This window comes from Carcharhinus amblyrhynchos, chromosome 33 (assembly GCF_965287045.1).
Source record: "Carcharhinus amblyrhynchos chromosome 33, sCarAmb.v2.hapA, whole genome shotgun sequence".
Classification (NCBI taxonomy): Eukaryota; Metazoa; Chordata; class Chondrichthyes; order Carcharhiniformes; family Carcharhinidae; genus Carcharhinus; species Carcharhinus amblyrhynchos.
In genome coordinates this window covers 2285135-2297112 of record NC_137356.1, presented here as the reverse complement: position 1 = coordinate 2297112, position 11978 = coordinate 2285135, and positions in this window count along the sequence as shown.

Sequence of the window (11978 nt, the reverse complement as noted above, 5' to 3'; positions counted from 1 at the left end):
ATTATATGGCAGCAATATTCTGAAGTGCAGAGAAGATTTTTTGCAATTAATAAAGTCTTTTAGTTGTATGGCACTTCAACAAATTATTGATCTGAAGTAGAATTTAAAAGAATGCTCTGTAGTTAAATAAGATAAATTAACTTGAATATGTTCTTTGTAATAGGGTTTTATGTTGTGCATTTTCAGTCAGCATTTCATTTATTAGCGAAATTACAGACCAAGAGATTAAACCAACAGTGACAGTGTGGATATAAAATTTGCTAAGGAACTAGAAGCAAAGAATAGTAGTGAGTGAGTAGTTGCTTTTCATATTGGCAGGCAGTACGCTGTAGTGTTACTCGTTGGTATTAGGACTTTTTCCTTGAAAAATGATCTGGATTTCACCATACAGAACATAATTTCAAAATTTGCAGATGATGTAAAACCATTAGGGAGAATTAAGGAGGACAATAATGGTTGAAATGCTCAGCATGAAACAGTTGGAATTTAGCACAAGTGTAAAGTGATATATTTTGTGAAGAAAATGAGAGGCAACATAAACTAAATGATACAATTTTAAAAGGGAGGTGAGGACCTAGAGGTTTTTAAAACCAATTTGTAGAAAAAGTTAACTCTAATGGTGATGTAAGAAGTCTTATCAACCAAATTTATATCCTATCATATCTCTGGCTTGGGTTTAATAAGGGCATGACATAACTATAAGTTATACCACTAGCCTTCGTGGAGAGGCTGGAGCAGCAATATGGGAGCAAGCTTCAAAATGACATTTAGCAGAAAAACCTCAGGAAAAAAATCCCTTCATCCAAAGAAATATCTCTAAAATATATGCTAAATATTCATTGTGTATTTAGAACTAACTAAGCAGCCAAGCCCAAGTTTATTTTAAATAAGAAAAAATGCTGGAAATATGCAGCTTTTGTAAGACAAAGGCTTTTTTGGTATCATAACTTTTCAGAACTGAACACTAAAGTTTATTTTGTTTTGCTGTCCAGCTGTATGCTGTATACCAAGTCTGTTGCAATTCAGAATTATTTGGCCATTTTTCACAGAGAAGATTTGTGTATGAACCATGTGCAGATGTGCTTAGTTTACCTGAATCTTTTCTGAAAGAAATTCAGTTCTAAAGCTGGCCATGCTGAGGTGCAGCTGCATAGGCAGAATCATAGAATTTGCCATCTTGAATTGTAGCTTTCAGAAACTCTCAAATTCTTAGTTGTGCCTGATTATTTGGAGAGACACTTTGATGTGGGCAAACTTGAAGTCGATGAAAAATCAGGCAAGTGTATGACTGACCTGATATTTTCTCCCATGTGAAGGGAAAGTATCACCTAATATCAAAATGTATTCTTGAGTCTCAGGGTTTTTATACACAATCCGTATATGGCTCTGGGTTATTTGACCGAACCGATTATTGATATTTATCCTCAACCAGCGAATTAATGGAACAGTATGGTGGAAAAACACATTAGTGCTGCTGCACACTGCATCACAACTCTCCAAGGTTCCTTTAGTAGAACCTTCCAAACCCCTGACCTCTACCACCTAGAAGAACAAGGGCAGCAGATAAATGAGAATACCACCACCTACAACTTCCCCTTCAAGCCATCTACCAGTCTGACTTGGAACTTTACTGGCATGTGTCAAAATCCTGGAATTTTCTCCCTCCTAACATTCTGCATGTACCTACATCACATGGACTGCAGTAGTTTAAGAAAATAGCTCAACATTGTTGTCTTGAGGGCAGTAAGGAATGGAAAATGTTCTTGCCAGTGACTTGTGTCCCAAGGACGAATAAATAAAAAATGTGGCAGTCACAGATTGCTTAGAGAGATGCCAGGTGCTTCTAATTCATTCGACCTAAACTGTACTGTTGCATTTATGCGACATACATATGAGTTAGGAGTAGGCTGCTCGGCCTTTAGAGCCTGCTCCACCATTCAATAAGATTATGTTTGACCTGCCTGTAAAGTTCAGCTTACCCCGATTTTAACCTTTCAATATCTTTGTTAATACAGTGTCGACTCACCTCTGCCTTGACAACTTGAATTTTGTGCTGCCTTTTAAGAACATAAGAAATAGGAACAGGAGTTAGGCCATCCACCCTTCGAGCCTGCCCCGCCATTCAATAAGATCATGGCTGATCTGTCGCTGCTCAGTTCCACTTTCCCGCCCTCTCCCCATAACCCTTAATCCCCTCTCCTATCAAAAACCCATCAACCCGCGTCTTAAAAATATTTAGCGAGGCAGCCTCCACCACTTCAACGGGCAGAGAATTCCAGAGATTCACCATCCTTTGGGTGAAGAAGTTCCTCCTCAACTCCGTTCTAAAGAAATTTGAGGAAGGGAGTTCCAAAGACTCACTATCCCCTACCCCTATGTTTCACCAAACTTCCATCTGTTTTTCCTCATCTGTCAACATAACCCCTATTCACTTATTCATGTGCTTATGTCACCTTGAGCGCAACCATGTTATTTGACTCACTATTCCTTGTGGTCGTGAGTTCCACATTATTGCCACTCTATGGGTAAATAATTTTCTTCTGATTTTCCTATTGGATTTCTGTGATTATCTTATTCGTGGCCCCTAAGGGTACCATGGTGGCACAGTGATTAACACTGCTGCTTCACTGCACCAGGGACCAGTTTCAATTCTCAGCTTGGGTCATTGTCTGTGTGTGGTCTGCACATTCTCCCTGTGTCTGCATGGGTTTCTTTTGAGTGCTCCTGTTTTCTCTGACAATCTGAAACTCGTGCAGGTTAGGTGGATTGACCTTGCCAAATTGACCCTAAGTGTCAGGGGGATTAACAGGGCAGCTATGTGGGGTAATGGGGGATAGGCCTGGGTGGGATTGTTGTCAGTGCAGATTTAATGGGCTGAAGGTCCTCCTGCACTGTAGGGATTCTATGATTACATTCATGGCCCAAAAATTGTCTTGAACAAAATCAATATTGGTACCTTGTCTAATCATATTTTTCCTCTATTCCTAGAGGAATAGAGGACTGCACTGTATTCCTAAGGAGAAAGGTAGTAATACAAGCTGGCAATCAAGCTCCTTTCTGTCCTACATATTTCAGTACCACACCACATAGTGAATTTATCTATTGATTAATTGGTGTATTTGTTCCGCCAGTGTTTAAATTGAATAGAATAAAAATAGAGAACTGCCTGTTCTTCTGATGTACTTGTCACAAAAAGGGCATCACTTTCTCTTATTTCGTCCTTAAGGGATGCAGATTTGAATGATTCTGGCACATAATGATTAATCAGCCACCACAGCCCTGGCTGGGATGGCCTAATTGTTCTTCCAAAATGACTGGATCATTCTGGAGAGTGAAGGTAATTTTCTACTCCACTCCCAACTACTTCTTCTGCCCCTCTAACAATAAGTGCAAGGAGATTGTGGAGTTGTCACCAATTAAGATATGCATCATCTATCCAGTTGCTTTCAATTTTCCCTATCAAACTATGATTCCCTAACCTCGCCCAGCACTGGACCCTGTCTTGCTAGATAGGTACAAGAAGGAGAAAGGAATTTAAGAAAACGTTAATCAGGTTAGATTAACTGCCTGTTTCTGAGCCATAACTCCTCATATAATTTGGGACTTTTCCATTTCCCACCTCTGGTCAACTTTTTTTTGGTCATTCTTCTTGGTATTTCCTTTGACGTGATCCTTTTTGTCCCTATACCTTGGCATGTTTTTCTATGTTAAAGGTACTCCAAAGTTTGTTATACGTACATTCTCTCAACATACGTTGTCCTTAGTTCAACTGTGATGTGGAGCTGCTGGTATTGGACTGGGGTAAACACAGTAAGAACAAAAACACAACACCAGGCTAATAACCTTTTCAGAGTGCTGCTCCTTCACCAGTGAGTGGGAGTTGTTCACAAACAGGGCATATATAGATACCTCCAGATGTTGAAAGATGCCCTCATAAGAACGGGATGTGGCGCTCAATTCGTCAATCAACAGTTCCGATGCGCCACAGCAAAAAACCGCACTGACCTCAGAAGACAAACACGGGACGCGGTTGACAGAGTACCCTTCATTGTCCAGTACTTACCTGGAGTGGAGAAGCTACGACATCTTCTCTGGAGTCTTCAACATCTCATTGATGAAGGTGAACATCTCGTCAAGGCCATCCTCACACCCCCACTTCTTGCCTTCAAACAACCACATAACCTCAAACAGACCACCGTCTGCAGCAAACTACCCAGCCTTCAGGATAACAGTGAACACAACATCGCACAACCCTGCAAGACATGCCGGATCATCGACACAGATCATTTCACGTGAGAACACCATCCACCAGGTACACGGTACATATTCCTGCAACTCGGCTAACATTGTCTACCTAATACGCTGCAGGAAAAGATGTCCCGGAGCATGGTACATTGGGGAGACCATGCAGACACTACGACAATGGATGAATGAACACCGCTCAACAATCATCAGGCAAGAGTGTCCTTTTCCTGTTGGGGAACACTTCAGTGGTCATGGGCATTCGGCCTCTGATCTTGGGGTAAGCGTTCTCTAAGGCGGCCTTCATGACACGTGACAGCGCAGAGTCGCTGAGCAGAGACTGATAGCCAAATTCCGCACATTTGAGGACAACTTCAACCGGGATCTTGGGTTCATGTTACACTATCTGTAACTCCCATGACTTGCCTGGACTTGCAACATCTCACTTACTGTCCTGTCTGGAGACAATACACATCTGTTTTAACCTATGCTTAATGCTATCTCCACTTACATTGTCCGCACCTTTTAAGACTTCTTTAGCTGTAAAGACTGGCACTTTAATCAGTATTCTGTAAACTGAGTGTGTGCCTTTTATATGCTCTGTTTGTGAACAGAACTCCCCACTCACCTGACAAAGGGGCACACCCCGAAAGCTAGTGACGTTTGCTACCAAATAACCTTGTTGGACTTTAACCTGGTGTTGTGTTTACCCCAGTCTAACACTGGCATCGCCACATCTTTATTTCAACCACCAGGGGTCTCCTTGCTGTACTTAAGTGATTTATGTCTTTTGTTTATAGTCTAATTTCTTCTCTTTTGCTCCTCGTCCCCTCCTCCAAGATGTACAATTCCATAAATGCTTGCCAATGACACTGAGCTAAGCTATTTTGATATGGGAGCCTAGGCAATAAAGTTGACTGTGCAGCACAATGCAGTGGGGTTGAATCCTGAATTTTTAGTAGGTGCCATTGGGAAACCACCAGAAACCAGAATCTCAAAATTGTCATGGTGCAGAAGGATACCATCGGTCCATCGTGTCTGCACCTGCTCTCCAAATAAGCATTTTGACTTAGTACCATTCCCTGTCTTTTCCTCGTACCCCTGCACATTGTTTTTATTTATATGACTATCTAATGCTCTCTTCAATGCCTTGATTGAACCTGTCTGTGTCACACTTCCGGGCAGTGCATTCCAGACCTGAACCACTGTTGTGTGCAAAAAAAGATTTTTCCGACATTTCATTTGCTTCTTTTGCAAATCACTTTAAATTTGTGCCCTCTTGCTCTTGATTCTTTTATGAATGGGAACATTTTCTCCTCATCTGCTCTGTCCAGCACCACTCCCCCCCTCATGATCTTGAACATCTCCAACAAGTCTCCCCATAGCATTTTCTCCAAGGAGAACAATCCCAGCCTCTCCAATCTATCATCATAACTGGAGTTTCTCATCCCTGGAACCATTCTTGTAAACATTTTCTGCAGTCTTTCCATTATGTTCACATCCTTCCTATAGTGTGGTTCCCAGAACTGTACATGTTATTCCAAGGTTTAAATTGTGTCTTGTATAAATTTAGCATAATCTTCTTATGGTCTATCCCCTATAAATAAAGCCCAGGATACTATGTGGATATAAAATTAGCTGAACAGGAAACAGAGAGTAATGGCCAATGGATATCTTATTGGGACCCTTGCTTTCCTTTCATATTAATACTCTAGATCTTGGTTTGTAGGGGACACTTTCAATTGCAGATGGTACAAAACTTCAAAATACTGTAAATGATAAGGAGTATAGAAGTTCAAAAGAACAAGTTAGTGGTGTGGGCAGATAGGTAGCAAAGGCAGTTCAATGCAGAGAAGTATGAGGTGATGCAACATGGAGAGACCGTATAAAATAAGGGGTAAAATTCTTAAGGTGATGCATGACCTTTGTGCATAGATCATTGAAGTTTGCAGCCAAGAGCAGTTAATAAAGCACCACCTTAAGGATTTTGCCTTGTTTTCTTAAGGTGGTGCTTTAAGAAAAGGAAAGGGTCACCAGAGGAACTCCATTACATATCACCCTCCAGCCCTAATCAAATCCATTGGCCATTAGTCTCTGCCTCCTATTCAGCTAATTTTATATCCATGTTGCGACTGTCCCTTTTATTTCACGAGCTTTCATTTTTCTCACAAGTCTATCGTGTGCCAGTGTATCAAATGCCTCTTGAAAGTCTATGTGTACCACATCAACACCATCGACCCTCTTTGTTACCTCTTCAGTAAAACTCCAACAAGCTAGTTAAGTACCATTTCCCCTTTAGAAACCTATGCTGGCTCTTCCTAATCAATCCACATTTTATCAGGTGCCAACTAATTTTATTCCGAATAATTGTTTCCAGAAGCTTGCCCACAACTGAGGGTAAAATGACTGATCTGTAATTGCTGAGGCTATCCTTACAACTTTTTTTTTAACAAAGGTGCAATATTCGCAATTCTGCAGTCCTCTGGCACCTTCCCTGAGATTATGACCAATATCCCTCCAATTTCCACTCACTTCTTTCAGTACTCTTAGGTGCATCTCATCTAATCCTGGTACCTTGTCAATATTTAAGTACAGACAGTCTATTCAACACTTGCTACTTATCAATTTTGAAACCTTCAAGGGACAGAATTTCCTTGTCACCATGGCCTGGGGAGCATCGACCTCCTAGGCAAAAATGGATGCAAAGTATTAATTTAATACATCTGTCATGATCCCAGCTTCCAACTGTAAATTCCCTTTTAGGTCCCCAATTGGCCCTACTCCTCCTTTAACAACCCTTTTGTCACCTGGGTTACTTTTTCTCCTCCCTAAGCCAGAAAAAGATGCAAGCTGAGATTGCTGGACCGTTATTGTCTTTAACAATCCTTACTGGCTGGTCACAGAACATTACCAGATTGCATGAAAATTTTATTTCAGCAGCAGTTTGTGGGGGAAATCAAGGGATCGTGACTTCAAAATAGTAGCAGTTCAATGCCTTATCCCTTCTTGTGACCCAGCCGTTGGAAACCATTGTTACCATTGTAATAATGATTGTAATCTGTCTTTGTTTGAGAGAGCTTTAACCCTGGTAAACTTTGATTAATTATTGTCATGGCATAATTGCAAGTTTGTGTCCAATTCCTCCCTTGCTTCTTGGCCTTTTGGTTCAGTGTTTGAGTTATGGCTGCAGCTGCTTCTGCAGCACCAGGTCAAGGGATGTGGAATGCTGTCTGAGTGAGTAACTGAATACATTGGGAGAAGACTTGTCTGTGGATCAAACGTACTTTGTGAAGTGGGTGCTCCTTGAGTACTACGGGTTTGAAGCGGTTGATATCTTTTGCTTGCAAGACTTCCCCGTGTCGCATAATTTGATATCACCTTCAGAAACATTACAAGATGCATCAAGCTTCTGAAGGCATTCAAGGGAAAAGGAGAACCATGCCTGTCCATCCTGACTGTGGATCCTTTCTTTACTGTTGCAGTGGAACTGCGTTGTTACACTTCCCATGAACAGCCTTCATGTTTCTTTGATCACATTCCTTGCTGGATATGTTGAACGGAATGGAAACAGCACAAAAGTGAAAGACAATTTTGGTATTTGGATAAGCAAAGGCCAGTTCAAGGTGACTTTGAGAACAAGTGTGAGGGGAGCCATCCTGCATCTCTTCTCCAGTTTCGTCATTGGAAGAAGTCAGGCTACTCTGTGGGGCAGCTGAGAGTGTCACACCTATGACCAAACTGGACATATTGCTGCCAACTGCTGCGTCATCTTCTGCAGATTGAGTGGCACATTGGCATAGTAGTTAGCACTACTGCCTCACAGCGCTAGGGACTTGGGTTCAATTCCCAGCTTGACTCACTGTCTGTGGAGTTTGCATGTTCTCCCCGTGTTTGCGTGGGTTTCCTTTTGGATGCTCCGGTTTCCCCCCTCCGTCCGAAAGACATGCTGGTTTGGTGCATTGGTCATGTTAAATTCTCCCAGTGTACCTGAACAGGCATCAGAGTGGCAACTAGTGGACTTTCATAGCAACTTCATTGCAGCGTTAATGTAAGCCTACTTGTGACACTGATAAACTATAAAAAAGAAACTGTTGCGAATTCACCTAATCTGCACATTTTTGGACTGTAGGAGGAAACTGGACCATCTGGAAGAAACCCATGCAGACACAGGAGAATGTGCAAACTCCACACAGTCAGTGTCTCGGCTGGAATTGAATCCAGATCCCTGGCACTGTGAGAAGCAGTGCTAACCACTGTGCCACCCATAACAAGGACCATGGCTACCGATGACTAGGAAAATTCATAAGAGGAAAACGTTAAAGAAATTAAATGATGCCTTCCTTGTGAATAGTAAAAAGCGGAAGCTTTCAGCTAGTGCCTCCTGTGTGGCCACCTCCTGAGATGAGGAAGGACAAGCTGGCTAAGCATCAAGGTGTTACAGGGGCCACAGAAACCCCATACCACATACAATGAAGGTAACAAAATGTCACAGGAACATCAACATCCCAGTCAATGGAGCAACAATGTGATCATTGCACCCCAGATCCCTGAAAATAAATGCAAGGGCACACACCAGTTCCGGAAATCTGGGAACAGCAACGTTTGAGGCAAAGATCAGCCTGCAACTCTAACACGTATTGAGTGCAATGCAGTAGACCCTATAATACTTTCCCAGTGTCATCCAGTACATATTACAGGCCCAACACAGATCAGGACTGATTTCTCAGCCCTACAATCCTGAAACAAGTTGTGAACAATCTGGTATGCAGGAACATATCCAGCAACTTGAACCTGCAACTGAATAGACTCTGGACTTCGTGATTTACTTTTTAAAATGGATTGAAAATTGCATCCGTCAATGTGTGAAGCATTAAAGAGACTTTGCGATGTGCGGCCAACCTTACTTACCCAACCAAAGTCAAAGCCAATTTGCTGTTTCTGCAGGAGTGTGGGATGCTGCACTTCAGCAGCACAATACACTGGTCAAATTTAGTGGTCCCATAGGCTGTTCATATCATCAGGAGGAAATTATTATTGTTCCTCAGCCTGAATATTCTGCTGTGAGGTAGCAACTTCACCATCACTGAAATTAAGTGGGTGGTAGCAGATGTCAAATGCAAACACACTCCCCTCAGATTGATTGATTAACCTAAAGAGTGAGCGGCTGGCAGTTATTCAACTGCTCCCATTGCTGGTGGCCACTTCCAGACCAGTCACTCTGGGCAGTGACTTCAACTCCATTGCTGATGTGGATGTATGATCTGGCAGGGCCGACAACAAACTGGATGCCGCATCCAGATTCCTGATGAAAGTGGTAAAAGGTGCCAACCTTCACAATGCCTTCAGCAACCCTGCAGATGGAGCGCAGCATTGAAACATATGGCCATGGTCTGTCCGCTCCAGGATAGACTTTCTGTTCAGGGTTCCTGTTGCATTCATAGTCAGGTCCACCAACATTGAGCCGGTGTTCTTCTCTGACCACTGCCCCCTGCTATCTGACTGTCACCTACAGAAAAACCAGAGGATGAGTAGGGGGACATGGAAGCTGAATATGAAACTGGTGACATAAGAACATAAGAAATAGGAGCAGGAGTAGGCCATCTAGCCCTTCGAGCCTGCCCTGCCATTCAATAAGATCATGGCTGATCTGTCGTGGCTCAGTTCCACATTCCCGCCCTCTCCCCATGACCCTTAATCCCCTAGAGAACCTCAAGGAACTCAAAAGTGAACTGTGAAACTCCTCTTTGCTTCCCACCACAGTAATGACAATGAGCAATCAAGGAGATCAGGAAGTTGTTCATCCATAAAGCTGTTTAGGAGGTGAGAGAGAGATGGGGGATATGTCTCGACTCCAGGAATGCATGCAGGATCTGCTCCAACTGCAGTTAACGGGGTTAATGTTAATGAAGATCTTCAAAAGGTGAAGAACCAGGAAGCAGGCTCAGTAAGTGCATTGCAGTCTGACATTCAGACGTCTGCAAATCCTTCTATGGCAGACCGTATGACCTGAAGACAACAGACAACATGGCTTCCTAGTCCATCATGGAGGTCTTAGACAACAGTGAGTAGGAGATGCTGGACAACCTGCTATCTCTGGAAGAGCTGACAAAGGCTGTCAAGTCCTTTGAAATGAGTAATACCACCAGAAGCGATGGCTTACTGACTGAATTGTATTTAGCTTTGTGGGACTGGATCAGCCCAGACCTGCTCAAAGTGCACAACAGCATGCTTCTGGATGGCAGCATATCAGAAAATTATAGTTTGACATCAGTTGTACTCCCTGTAATAAAAGTGTTGAAATGTTTGTAATGTTCTCATTACTGAACTGAAGCAGCTCAGATCATCATCTTGATGTTTGGATGAAATGTGAATATCATTGCACTTTCCTATTCAAACAATTAGAAATGTTTTGTAATGTATCTTTTGGATTTCATATAAATAAAGTATGAATTTGCAAAATTAAAACTTCCATCAGCTAATCTGCCGAGCAGAAAACAAAACTGGAAAATAACCAGCCTGCAGTGTTGAATCAGTTGACTATGCACCCTTAAATATGACACTTCTAAAAGTATAGAGTAATAATATTTCACTCAGTTATACAGCTGTTTACTTAGCAGTAACTCTAAGTGGTTTGGCCCATCCAGCAACCATGGCAGTTAGTTTATTACAAAGTTAAAATTATCTTTAAAATAACTCACTTAGTCCTCCACCCTAACCACTTTCTGATACAAGTTCTTCAGAAATTGATCAAAATCAACTTTCTGATTTTGCAACAAACCCACAGTAAACAAGCCTCACCCTTTCAATTTCCCTCTGGTAACGGAACAGGTTCATTTGTGGCTGAACTTTGTATTCATCAAGAAAAGGGCTATAAGTATTGGGGAATGGAACATTATTTTCATTTTTTTTGCCTCTACCAAGAGTACCTAAGTCAGGCACAGCAGTCTTTTTTATTCATTCGTGGGATGTGTGGGACATCATTGGCTAGGCCAGTGTTTATTGCCTACCCAGTTTCCTGGGTGCAGACTCAATGGGCCAAATGGCCTTCTACATTCTATGAAGCAGTTGTTTCGTGCCTACCAAGTGGTGTTACTGATAAGAGGGAGGAGTTAATTTAAACAGCATGAATTTCTCCTTTCACCACCCGTCCGTAAGCAGAAAGTTGTTTTGATTTGTCTCCCTCTTTCTAAACATTGGCTTATTTCCCAATCCATTTTTTGATTATAACCCTACTGCAAACTCGAGGTAGGATGAACTAAAATGGATTAGTTTATATGCAAACATTCAAAATGCATGAGGAGAATTACAACGTTCCCTCCAAACCCCAGACAGTAAAGAGAGGGTTGGGGTTAGAGAAAAGAACATACGTACACAGAAAATAAACATTGGTTCACATAGGTCTCAGAGTCAAAGTCCAACAAGATATTTCTTCACAGTGGTCGATGATCTGAAAACCAATGTTGTACAATTCTCTTTTCTGGTGGTGTTCACTTTCAAGTGGAGACTGGGCATCCTTAGCGTGTTGTATTCAACCACAATCTGTAACCTCATAGTCTGGCATATCCCCCACTCTACTACTACCATCAAGCCAGGGGATAAAACTTGATTCGATGAAAAGTGCAGAAATGCATGCCTGAAAACCTGGTGAAGCTGCAACACAGGACTACTTGTGTGCCAAACAGCAGAAACAGGTAGACAGAGCTAACCAATTCCACAATCAACATAAACTCTGCACT